The sequence below is a fragment of the Sinocyclocheilus anshuiensis genome, unplaced genomic scaffold (genome assembly GCF_001515605.1).
Source record: "Sinocyclocheilus anshuiensis isolate Anshui unplaced genomic scaffold, SAMN03320099.WGS_v1.1 scaffold284, whole genome shotgun sequence".
Classification (NCBI taxonomy): Eukaryota; Metazoa; Chordata; class Actinopteri; order Cypriniformes; family Cyprinidae; genus Sinocyclocheilus; species Sinocyclocheilus anshuiensis.
This window is the reverse complement of record NW_015554266.1, coordinates 2,110,838-2,123,238: the sequence shown is the minus strand read 5'-3', so window position 1 is coordinate 2,123,238 and position 12,401 is coordinate 2,110,838. Positions and strand designations below refer to the sequence as shown.

Sequence of the window (12,401 nt, the reverse complement as noted above, 5' to 3'; positions counted from 1 at the left end):
AGCGCTTTTAACAATACAGATTGTGTCAAAGCAACTGAACAGCATTAATTAGGAAAATAGTGTGTCAATAATGCAAAATGACAATAGTAAACAAATTTTTCAGTTAAAGACAGTTCATCATTGAATTGAGTGATGTCAACATCCAGCTCAGTTTAAATAGTATCTTTGCAATCAAGTCTACGATATCGCTGGAAATGAAGTGTCCCCAACTAAGCAAGCCAGAGGCGACAGCGGCAAAGAACCAAAACTCCATCGGTGACAGAATGGAGAAAAAACCTTGGGAGAAACCAGGCTCAGTCGTGGGGCCAGTTCTCCTCTGGCCAGACGAAACCAGCATGGTGTGGTGCTAATTCCAGCTAATTCCAGACTGCAACACAGGTGCAGAGGACTTGTCTGTTTCCCTTGCCTTTTGTTTTTCCCCCGCCATGGATATCCCCGCTGTTATGCTCCCTTGATCAAGGGGATCGCTCCCTCGAGGACCACACAAGGAACTTTCTAGACCTCGTCCATCTAAATCATCACCCAGACAGCTGCCTATGTACATTTTATTATGTCGGACTGAACACCTCGTCCAAGGCAAAGCTGTCTGGGGATAGTCCTCGAGGGAGTTTTGCCACTTTTGTGGAGTGGGTGCTTGAGGAAAATGGACTGTATTTCTCTGTCTGCCCTGCTGAGGAAGACATCTCAAGCCCCACTCCTGAACCAGAGACCAGCCAGCAGTCATGCCACTGCACAGAGAAATTGCCTGAGCCCACTCCAGATGGAGAGCCTGATCGTGCCGCAACACGAGAGCCAGCGCAAGAACCTGTGACTGACCTGAAATTGCCCCGGAACCTGAGCCTCTAGATTCGTCTGACCAGGTGTGTGAGCCGGCAACATCGCCTGTCCCCGAGGTACTTTTGGTGGAGATCGAGGGCTTGGAGGGAAGCCCCACTCACACTCCTGCCGCTGAGATTGAGCTGCAGCTGGACACTGGACAATATTCTGAAGAACTTTTGGACATTTTTGAAGATGATCTTATTGACTGGGTTGTGGAGGTGATCCCCTGTGTTTCTGTGTCTCCTGAGTCTCCGCTGGTTCCGTCCAGCTCTTCTGCATCTCCTGAGCTCCCTATGACTCTTAAGTTCCCTCTCCCACCTCCTCTTATGCCAGCCAGTTCCTCAGCCCTGTCTCCACTGGTTCCTGTCAGTCCCTCAGCTTACCCTCAGTCAGTGCCATCTGGGCGCTCTGATCCGCCTAGGGCCTTCCAGTCTCCAGCTCCACCCAGGCGTGAGGATCCCCTATCTCCGCCTCCAGCCTCTGAGCCCTGTACTCCACCTCAGTCCTCCAACCTATCATGCGCCTTCCCGGGTAGGGGTGAAATGTTACATGTATGCTTTGTCTGTCAGTTTTCTGTCTGCCCTGTTTGACCTAGTTTTCCTTAGTTCCCTTGATTAGTTCATTCTGTTCACCTGTGTCCTGTTAATTAGTCATTAGTCCCTTTCTTGTGTTTGCATAAATACTCCCCGTTCTGTTCTTTAAGTTGCCGGGTATTAACATTGGTTATGCTTTGCTTTGCTGTTCTGGTCTGTTCCTGGATTCCTTGTTTGTTCTCCTGTGGATTTATGATTAAAGACTGTTTTGGATTACCCTTGCATCATGTGCTTCATCTTAGCAGAGCTACCATTACAGAAAGACAGTAAACTATCTAAATATCCTTAAAACAAGATACATTGCTTTCAGAGAATATCTGTTGAATAAAAGTTATCGCACCTCAGTGGCAGTTTCTTGTTTTTACATAAGATCTACATTTGGTTATTACTACATTTTGTTGTTATGCTTTACGTATGCTTGCTACATTGCTGTAGCACCTCTTTTCACCCTCTGTCTGAAACGCTCTGTTTTAGTTCCTGTCTCTTTAAATTGTGCCTTTCAGCTCCTGAGGCTTCATGAGGAGCTGCAAATAGTATTATATATATGGTAACTATGTCGTTGTTATTGTAAGTCTATAACAACGTAAGGCTGTAAGTCTGTTATTGTAAGTTTTTATTTATTTATTTATTTTTTACAATAAAAAAGCTTAATTGGTGCCCGTTATTATATTATCATGAACATATTATCCAATGAGGTACAACAAATAAACTTAATTCAACATATTCTCTAAAGACTTCTTATCTTTTTTCTTTTTTTTTGCTTAATCTACAGCATAGATTATTTTATAACCCTAACACCGACCACTGACTCTGATCTTTCTAGACCACCCTTTCAAGATAAACCTGAAGCCCATCATGGTGATGCTTTACCTTCCACAATGATCTCCACGGTAACCTGGCGGCTCCCAGCATCATTGACAGCCTCACATGTGTAACGACCGCCATCCTCATCCTGGACTTCCTGGACTGCCAGACTAAAGGTCCCACGAGCACTTTGTTCCATAGAATAATGATCTCCTGCTATCAGTAGCTTCCCATTCCTAAACCAGCAAACCTGGGGCTCTGGAAAACCACGTACCTGACAGAGATCACATAGAAAGAAAGACATGAACATGACATGGGGGTGAGTAAATTATCAGGAAATCTTTATTGTGGAATAAAAAGATATAAACAGTATATTCAGAATAAAAAGACGTGCATTTGTGGTTAAAAAGCATATAAATGTGTTTTTTTTAGAAAATGACAGATCAATTCGCAAGATAAGACCCTTATTCCTCGGCTGGGATCATGTCGAGCCCTTTGAAGCTGCATTGAAACTACAATCTGGACCTTCAACCCGTTGGCCACCATTTAAGTCCATTATATGGAGAAAAATCCTGGAATATTTTCCTCAAAAACCTTAATTTGTTTGCGACTGAAGACAGAAATACATGAACATCTTGGATGACATGGGGGTGAATAAATTATGAGGACATTTTTACTCTGGAAGTAAACTAATCCTTTAAGAGATAAAGACTCCAAACGAATATCAGATTAGTAGAAACATGCATAAAGGTAACTATGTCTTTCTCTGCTGTCTCTGCATACAAGCACATAAACTCAGTAATTAGATGAGCAGTAATTAGTCAACATGACTCTCCAAGCAAATGAGTGAGCATTCTTGTGTCTGACCAAAGGAAGCTACTGGGTGTGTAAAGCAAGCCAAGACCGTTCCATAATTAAAAGGTTCAGTGAGACAAATATGAACAGCATTCTGGACATGCTTAAAAACCAGTGAACAGAAACGGGAACAACCTTCATTATTAGTTACTCAGTAACTGATTATCAGCATTGCCCTGCTTATAGACCAAACAGCAGAGACTTCTCTTACTTATTTCCTGAGAGAGCTGTGTGTGTGTGTGTGTGTGTGTGTGTGTGTGAGAGTGATGTGTGATGATCAAGAAAAACTTCATACCAATTTGCAGCACCTCTCTTTCTGTCATAAAGCTTTCATGATTATAATAAGTGCAAAAATGAACCATGGTAGGATTTCTACAATGGACTGTTGGATACTGTACTGTGGTAATTAGTGCCCAATCCAGCTCCTGGAGGGCCAAAGTCTTTCAGAGTTTAGCTCCAGCCTGCTACAACACATCATGGAGGTTTGTTGTACATTCCTATATATACTAATAATATTAATTAATAATATAATATTATTTTGGAATACCATTTATATTATATATAATATAAATTATATATAATTATATATAACTCAGTGGCGAAGATGTTCTGAGAAGATGATCTTTTGATTCCAGAAAAGATGTAAATTATCCTTTGTGTGAACTTGCCTTAGCATGCACCACCACTAATCATGCATTATTTTCATTCATCCTGAGAAGTCTTTGTCTTTTACAGCATTGAAATGTCTATCCGTTATAGATCAGCATGATGAAAAGAGCACCTGATCTGTCTATAAAAGAATGAACACAAATGCCTGAGTCATTATGGGAGCGGTACAACTGTGCTTCTTGTGAAGTGCTCCAGAACTCAGACTCTCTCCTGTTCACTTCATTGATCTCTTTCTGCTTGTTTTCTCTTGGCTCTATCAACCATTACAAATCTGTGTGCTGTCCATGTCTAATAAGGACACCGTATGGATAATCCCTCTCCATTCAGCCTCTCTTTTACCAACGTTGGCATGTATCATTTCCACAGATCTCAGTGAAATTGTTTAACATTGTGCACTGGAAGGAGACCAGAGTAAAATCATGAAACACAATCTTCCTCTCCGTCTGTAAATCAGCAGTACTGCACATCCAGTTCACAGGCAAAAACAAAATTCAGAGGAAACTGCTAACTACTGCAAGCCGCAATGGATTTCAGATTGAATATACTAATTTATACGGTTCTATGGCTTAGACAACAGATTGATTCCAGATGCCCTTCCAAAATTCCAAAGCTAAAAAAACAAGAAAAACTTTACCATACAGCAAGTGTTTCTAGGAGCACGTCAAGACTGGCCTCTCTTCCTTTCAGTCAAAAGTTACATCTCGGTGACAGGTCCACTTTAGTGCAGATTTGCCCAAAAATAGCAATATTAGCTCTGAAATCTCTTAAATCAGAGCAGCGCTGGTATTTCCTCTATGTCGGCTGCTGCTTTTTCTTGTGTACACTCTCTCAGTTTGAAGTCTTTACTCTGAGACTTGTGGTCAGGAGCTCTACCTCAAAAATCCAGCAGGACTCACATCCGATGCTGAGGGGAAGAAAAACACAGGTTTTTTTTTTTTTTGCACAGAAACTTTGCTTTTTTTGTTTGTTTTCTCTCACACAATTCATACTAACATCACAAGTAGGGCACAAGTCTTCAATTAGGCCAGACACAAAGAGGATACTATTGCATTCACAGTGTATTCACATATGAAGCGAATTCTCATTGTGATTTTTATGAAGAAAATGTGAGTGGTGTTTGCACAAACTAAACTCACAGCCAATTGTTCTGGAGTGTGTTTCCGCTGCTTAAGTACCAAGTATGATGCATTGTTGGAGAAATTAACTAGCTATGACTTGTTTCCTGAAACCATAGTAAATTTGTCACACATTCGTGGCTTGAATCATGTTGGTTCAACAATAGAACTTGTCTCCAATGATGTTAAGCAGGTGGTGGAGTAATATTTTTTGAATTAATCAGTCTGAGATTGAATTAAAGTCAGATTATTGCTGTGAATAATGAACATGAAATCTGAGGACTACTTTGCTATTTCTGTTCTCTGTTGTTTTGGTTTATTTCCATGTATGACTTGATGTATGATATTATGATATGATTTATGATTTCATTGTGAGATCCCTCTTAAGTTATTCATTGGGATTCCCCAGGGACTTATATGCACTCATATGCAAAAGCTAAAAGATGTAAAATAAAATTTGCATATATATGGAACGAAAGATACAGATTGTACACGTTAGCTTGCTAAATTTGCTTTGCCTGATCTATTTAAAACCACGTCATACTAATTAGAAACTATACTTCCAACAACAACGTTGTCACGCTGTTTGCAAATACAGAACTGTTGGACTATATTGGTAATAAAGGAAACATAACCCTGGGTGGTTTGGTATAGGCGCTACTATGTGGTTGCTAGTGTGTTTCCAGGGTAAAAGCATCAATGTAACTCAATGCTTATGCAACACAGTACAATGCACACTGAAGGAATTAACTAGCTCACAACTATTTCCTGAATCCGTAGTAGCTTTGTTGCACATCCATCATTTGAACCATGTTGGTTGTTAATGATGTCATGCAAGTGGTTAATTTATGGCTGGTAGAACAGTGCAGGAAGAGTTACATGCTGAAGTTGATTAATTAGGGTTAGGGGTGGGTTAAAATAATTAACCCTAAGTATAACAGTTATGCTCATACTGTATTATAGCTATGAGCAAACCTCAGCAAACACTATTAAATACACCCTCAGTACATACAAGAATATGTACAGAGGCTAGTGCATTGATAGTAATACATTGTGACGTAAGTGTTCAAATACTTTTTCTGGGGCACTGTATGTGTACATGCAAACACAACAGCAACAGATTAAGACAAGACCACATACCCAACAAAACCCACGCATCTTTTAAAGAGCCCTTTAAAGTGCTGCCCAGAACTGACAGCTCAGATATGCTCCGAGATCACTCACAAGATCATCTTGAAGCCAAACCGAGACACAATGCAGAGAACGTCCAGCTGGGAAGGTTTTTTTTTTTTTTTATGTTTGTCTTTGCATGCTTTTTAAGGGATATAATTTGTTTTTCAATGACAGCCACTTCTTGTTTGCAGTGGTGGAGGTAACGAATTACAACTACTCACGTTACTGTAATTAAGTCGTTTTTTTTTCGGGTAGGCTACTTGTACTTTTTTGAGTATGTTTTTAAAGATGTACTTTTACTTGTACTTAAGTACAAATTAAGCAAAATAATCCACTTAGTTAAGTTTAAATCATAGTTCGTTACTGAGTACGCCCACAATTTGAATTGATATTCAAACCTTTGACAGCACTTCAGCAGCCAATAAAGATATCCGACCGTAAACGGACCAATAAAAGCCCTGATATCTGAACCGGGAAAAGCCGCCGCTCGCTGCAGCAGGTGAAGAGCTGATCAGACAGTGAGGGAGCTCAGCGTAATTTATGGACTCAAAGTTTGGAGAAACAAACTACATGGTAGTGTTATCATAAATATCGATATTTTGATACCGATACTGAAATATCTGACAAGGTTCCATTACTCATTTTCCACAGTATCTACCAAATATACACCGATACAAGCTGTGTCTCTCTCTCCTCTCCGACAGTAAGTTTGACACGCATCCGTCTCCTGCCGATTACAGAGTCTGAATGTCCGCGCGGGATTGCAGGTATTCCGCATAATTTTAATCATTCCTGCGCAAATGTCCCTAGCGCTTTATTGTAACATGAGAACACAGTCATGTAATCAGAGAAAATTGGACGCGAGCTCTCAAATAGGCCTAACTTATACAAATGAACGGCCTGTCCTCTCACTCCGATATTGCTTGCGCACTCATACTGTGTGCAATGGCGATCTCTCCGTGCTAGAAATGATTCCTCTTTGCTCCTGGATCAAACTTTGTCAAGTTTTCAACCATTCAGAATAGGTCCACACTTGACCGATTAATATGCTATTGGAAATTATATTATTATTGGCTGTAAGTGAACTGCATCAAAGTCTTTCAACTATCAGAAATGGAACTTTAATTTCTTTACAATTATAAGTAGGCCTATGCTAGAAATGTTTCGAAATGGGATATTTGTATGATTTGTACATATAAATAAATATCCTAGTCTGTCTAACTGCATCACTACATTGTACAGACATTACTACATAATAGACATTTATCTAAACAAACCACATATATGGCTCTTAAAACACTGCCTATACAAATTCAGTGTTGTCATATTTTGAATACCTTAACTGAATTGAGGTCATTTGTTTTATGATTTTTATTTTATTACTGACTTGTCTTTTTTTTGTAAATTCAATTCAGTTTGAAATCATATTTTAAATCATGCTTCCTTGTGCTGTAAGCTTTTGCAACAAAGTTACCCTATTTTAAAGACAAATACACAGAATGAGCAAATGTTTAAGACTGAGATTTTTGTAATGGTAATTGATCAATGTTTATATGCATGTGAATAAAAGCCTATATTAAAATCTGTTTGTCATATAAAGCAAACTTGTCTTTTTAGAAGACTTGGATTAAACAATTTAAAGCTTGAAATAATGATTGCCTTAACAAAAAAAGGATGGACAAAAAAAAAAAAAATTCGCTGTCTGGCCATACTTACTTTTTTAGTGCACATTACTAGTCTTGTCGTGAACAATTGAACCATTCAAGTCAACACACTGGAAAAAAAATTGTCTGCCGTCATAATCTTTAATCAAAAACTGAAAATTGGCTTCCACTCTGGAATGGCGTTCTCACTGTGATGACATCAGTTTGACGGCTTGGGGAGAATCCTCTTGTTAAGTCATGATGTAAGGACTGCTGTTTCCGGGACCAAGCCTCTACTCATTTAACTTGAGAATACTACAGTATCTCAACAGCCATTTAAATGGCTGTTGAGATAGTAGTAGTCAAGCACTATTTGATTAATATTACGTATTTAAGCTGAGCATTTAAAAATTTGCTGTGCTCTGTGTCTCAGACACTAATATTTTAGCTGAATCACTCTCTGGCCATCTGGGATTTCAATATGGAGATAAAGGTTAGGGTTATAATTTTTTCAGTATTACATGACATCGTGGGTGTATATTAGCACAGTTTGGTGTTTTCTTTGGGCGTCTGGCAGAGCGTTAGGACCCAGAAGCGGTGAAGCGTGATGTCAGACGTAACGAGCAGAAATTCTAAACTACTCCTATCCAGCCGTGAATCTGCTATGAGCAAGAGGTGGAGTGGAGGTGCACCACAATAAAACCCCGCCCTTTATTCAATATTCCGTTTCACTTGGAAATACATCACAACACTGAAGTCAGTTCTTCTGGTTCACGGGTACACGGGTAAATTCCTGTATCATGACCACTAATTCACGTACTTTGTCAATAAGATAAAAGTGGGTTTTGTTCAAAGTAGCTATTATCCACAAAGATCTTTGATACGAATTAATATTTTTTGGTAATTCATTAAATACCGCCGGCTAAAAAGTAACTAGTAACTAGTACTCTGATTAGTTTTTGAGAAGAGTACTTTGTACTTTTACTTAAGTACTGGTTTGGCACCAGTACTTTTACTTGTAATTGAGTATTATTTCAGCAATGTAACAGTACTTGTACTTAAGTACAAATTTTCAGTACTCTTTCCACCACTGCTTATTTGTAATCTAAACATGATGACAACTGCTCAACCAAAACAATGTTGATGAATTCTGGAGTCAGGAGATGTGGATGTTCCATGCAGAGTTCGGAGGTGCTCTGGGCTGATCTGGAGTCAGTATTGGGGATGTTCCACCTGGCTCTCATTATGGGGCCTCAGACAAATATTCACTAATGACCTGCTGTTACTAAAATACAGCCAAAATTTTACATAGCACATACTTACATAGCTACCAACCACATATAATAAGAGTCACTATATGCTCAATTTAGTGTGTTCTGATCTATCCATTTAGTAATGTACACATGCCACACACTCTGATAAACAATCCACTCACATACTTTATGAATGAAGACTTGCATTTACTGAACCATTTGCTGCCTTGCAAGCACTCGTAAAAGGCAAAAGAATAGTTTTAGGCAGCCTTTCTTTTAGTTTTAGGCAACATTTCTGCAAAATTATATTACATTGCTCGTTGGACATTTTGCAACCTTCTTGAATTGCCCACATGAAGGTGAATCTGAAAACATTTTATTACGTTGGTTGTTGTAACTATCATGGCAGTTCAGAAAGGAAATGTCTGGTAAGTGGCGCTAAAAGGTTAATGCTTTGTTGTGTTTGCAAATATCGTACCACTTACACTAAATCCTACACTTAACCTAACCGATAGAGTTAAAGCGAAAATAAGATAAAAAATGCCTTTGCTGAGGCAATCATGTAATTTGCTTCTAAACAAGTCTTTGAGCTTTTTATCATAACCCATGTTTTATGTGAGTCACCTATGAGTGCTCATTTCTAGTTTGGTGGGGTTAAGGGGTATTTTGCATGACTGATGAGGCTTTAGGGTATACGCACAACTAAAAATGAAAACAAATGCGTTAAACGGTTTAAGTTGAATTGATTGTGAGAAAGGAAAAGCAGAACTGAGATAAATTTTAATACAGTGCTCCCTTTCATGCATTGTAAACACCTCGTAGCTGGGTGGCACACGGTCGCTCTGAACGCCCCTCAGGTCATGGAAGTTTATATAGTAAACTGATACGCACCGCTCACATTCCAATGGGTAGTGAGCCGAAACATCAGGCTGTTGTTTGACAGAGAACTCAACCTTATGTTTCCCTCTCCCTCTCCTGTTATCACTTTTTCCTGGCTTCACCTTCGCTGTTAAAACCTGGCGAGGTCACGCACCTGAAATACTACAGCACAATCAGTCCAAAGGCTCCCAGAGCACTCAAATACTCTGATATCATTAACACATGCTCCTCTCTTTTACACAGAACTCAATCCGCTCCAGTATATTCTCATGAACACAATCTGTATAGATATATTTTATAATATTATCTGTATAGATCTTAGTAAAATGCCAAAATATTTCTTTAAAATGCCCGGTTTAATATTCATGTAAAACATTTCTACCAGAACACAATGGTTTTTATATAAATACATCAGGTATACTGTATGTTTGAACACATTAGACTGAATTTATGTGTCACGGGAAATAACGAGAAATTCAATCGCGAATGCAGTGATAACAGTTCATTAGGGAAAAAAGGTGAAACAAACACAGCAAGGAGTCAGATGTCATGGGTGCAGATGGCAGGAGCGTTCCTCGGTAGCGCAGGGACTGCAATGGATAGACCAACCGCCGAAATAAGTCCAAGAGATGATCCAGAACTGAGATGGCAAAGTTAATCCAGACAGGAATGGGAACACAGAGAACACAATAAAACATGACATGAGAACTAGAGATGCAATGATTGCAATTTTCTTGGCCTATTCCGATTTTTCGTTAGTGTGATCTGCCGATACCGATTTTTGCCGATTACGATTTTCTTTCTAAGAACTATAATTGACAGCATATACAAACAAAAATCTACTTTTCTTCAACGCAAAGTTTTATTTTCATAAAAAAACACAAGTAAAAAGTCAGTAATAAAATAAGTTGGACTGCGGTCCCTTTAAGAGTTTATCCCTCGAAATCGGAAAGAAGTGAGACTGACCGACCGATCACCGATCCGGGCCGATCATGAGGAAAATCGTCCGATTCCAATCCCTGGCCGATCGATTGGTACATCTCTAATGAGAACCAAAACGATCTGACAAAGACTGAGCAGGCACAGCGACACTAAATAGGGGAGCTGACGAGCCACAGCTGGTGCCAATCAGTTCATCAGCGGCAGATGCGCACAGCAGACAGACAGAATAGCCAGTGAACTTGCAAACCGTGACAGTACCCCTCCTCCTAGGAGCGCCTCCTGGTGCTACCAGGAGAACTTACCTGTCGATTGTAAACATCAATAAAGGAGTGATCCAATATGTTCCTTGCAGGAACCCCAACTTCCCTCCTCTGGACCGCAACCTTGGGGGGGGACTAGGGCAGACGGATAAATAGATGAATGAAAAACGGTTTTAATTTGGAGACATGGAAGACGGGATGAATTCTCCTGTACACTGGAGGGAGTTTGAGGCGAACTGCCACTGGACTAAGGATCTTAGTGACAGTGAAGGGGCCGATAAATTTAGGAGCTAATTTGTTACATATGGAGCAATGAGGAATGTTCTTAGAAGAAAGCCACACTTTTTGACCAACAACGTAGACAGGAGGCTTTGATCGATTGCATTCGGCGCCACAACACTTCTGGATGAAGGCGTGAGCAGAGGGGACCGTGACTTCAGATTCCAGACTCTGAAAAATGGGTGTCTGGTAACTTAAACTACACTCAAATGGAGAGAGGCCCGTGGACGACACTGGTAACGAGTTATGTGCGTACTGAAACCATGAGAGTTGCTGGCTCCAGGAGGATGGATTCTGGGACACCAAACATCGCAACACCCATTTCAAGTCTTGGTTAGCTCGTTCCGTTTGGCCATTGCCAAGGATAAAACCCAGAAGAAAGACTGACATTCACCCCCAGCAATCGACAAAATTCTTTCAAAAAAATTGGAAACAAATTGGGGTCCCCTGTCAGTGACCACATCTGTCGGGAGGCCATGAATGCGAAAGATGTGATCAATGACAGTAACTGCTGTCTCCCTGGCAGAGGGGAATTTGGGCAGGGGAATACAATGGGCCTCCTTAGAGAACCAGTCCACCACGGTCAACACAACCGTGTTGCCCTGAGAAGGCGGTAGGGCGGTGACAAAATTGAATACAATGTGGGACCAGGGTCTTGAATGCACGGACAGCCATTGAAGAAATCCCCCCGGGGGTCGATTGGAAGACTTAGGCCCAATCCCAATTCTATTTTATACCCCTTCCCCTTCCCCTATCCCTCCGCCTACCCCTTCCCCTTGTCCCTTGAAACAGAGTATCAAGGGGTAGGCGTGAAAATATTCCCCAAAGAATTGGGACACCACTACTATACGTCACACGTCATCATACATCGTCTAGCTCCTACAATACACACACCTAATACTGGTGTGTCTCTCTCTCTCTCTCTCTCTCTCGAATTGGCAATATTTGAGAAAAGGTTTAGTGATTTCTAATTATTGGGGGGATTAGCCCCCCTCGATGTCTACGGTGGTTATTGCCCTGATCAGACATGAAAATATGTTGTGGCACTATCGTGCAGTCTATAATGATATGACGTTAGTTAGCAAATATTAGCGATTTTTTGCAAACATTTCTTTGA

At 40.3% G+C, this 12,401-nt stretch overlaps 1 pseudogene; it reads right to left on the bottom strand.

Moving 5' to 3' along the window:
- Positions 1–12,401, bottom strand: part of LOC107671283 (myosin light chain kinase, smooth muscle-like) — a 99,758-nt pseudogene that overhangs the window by 64,774 nt on the left and 22,583 nt on the right.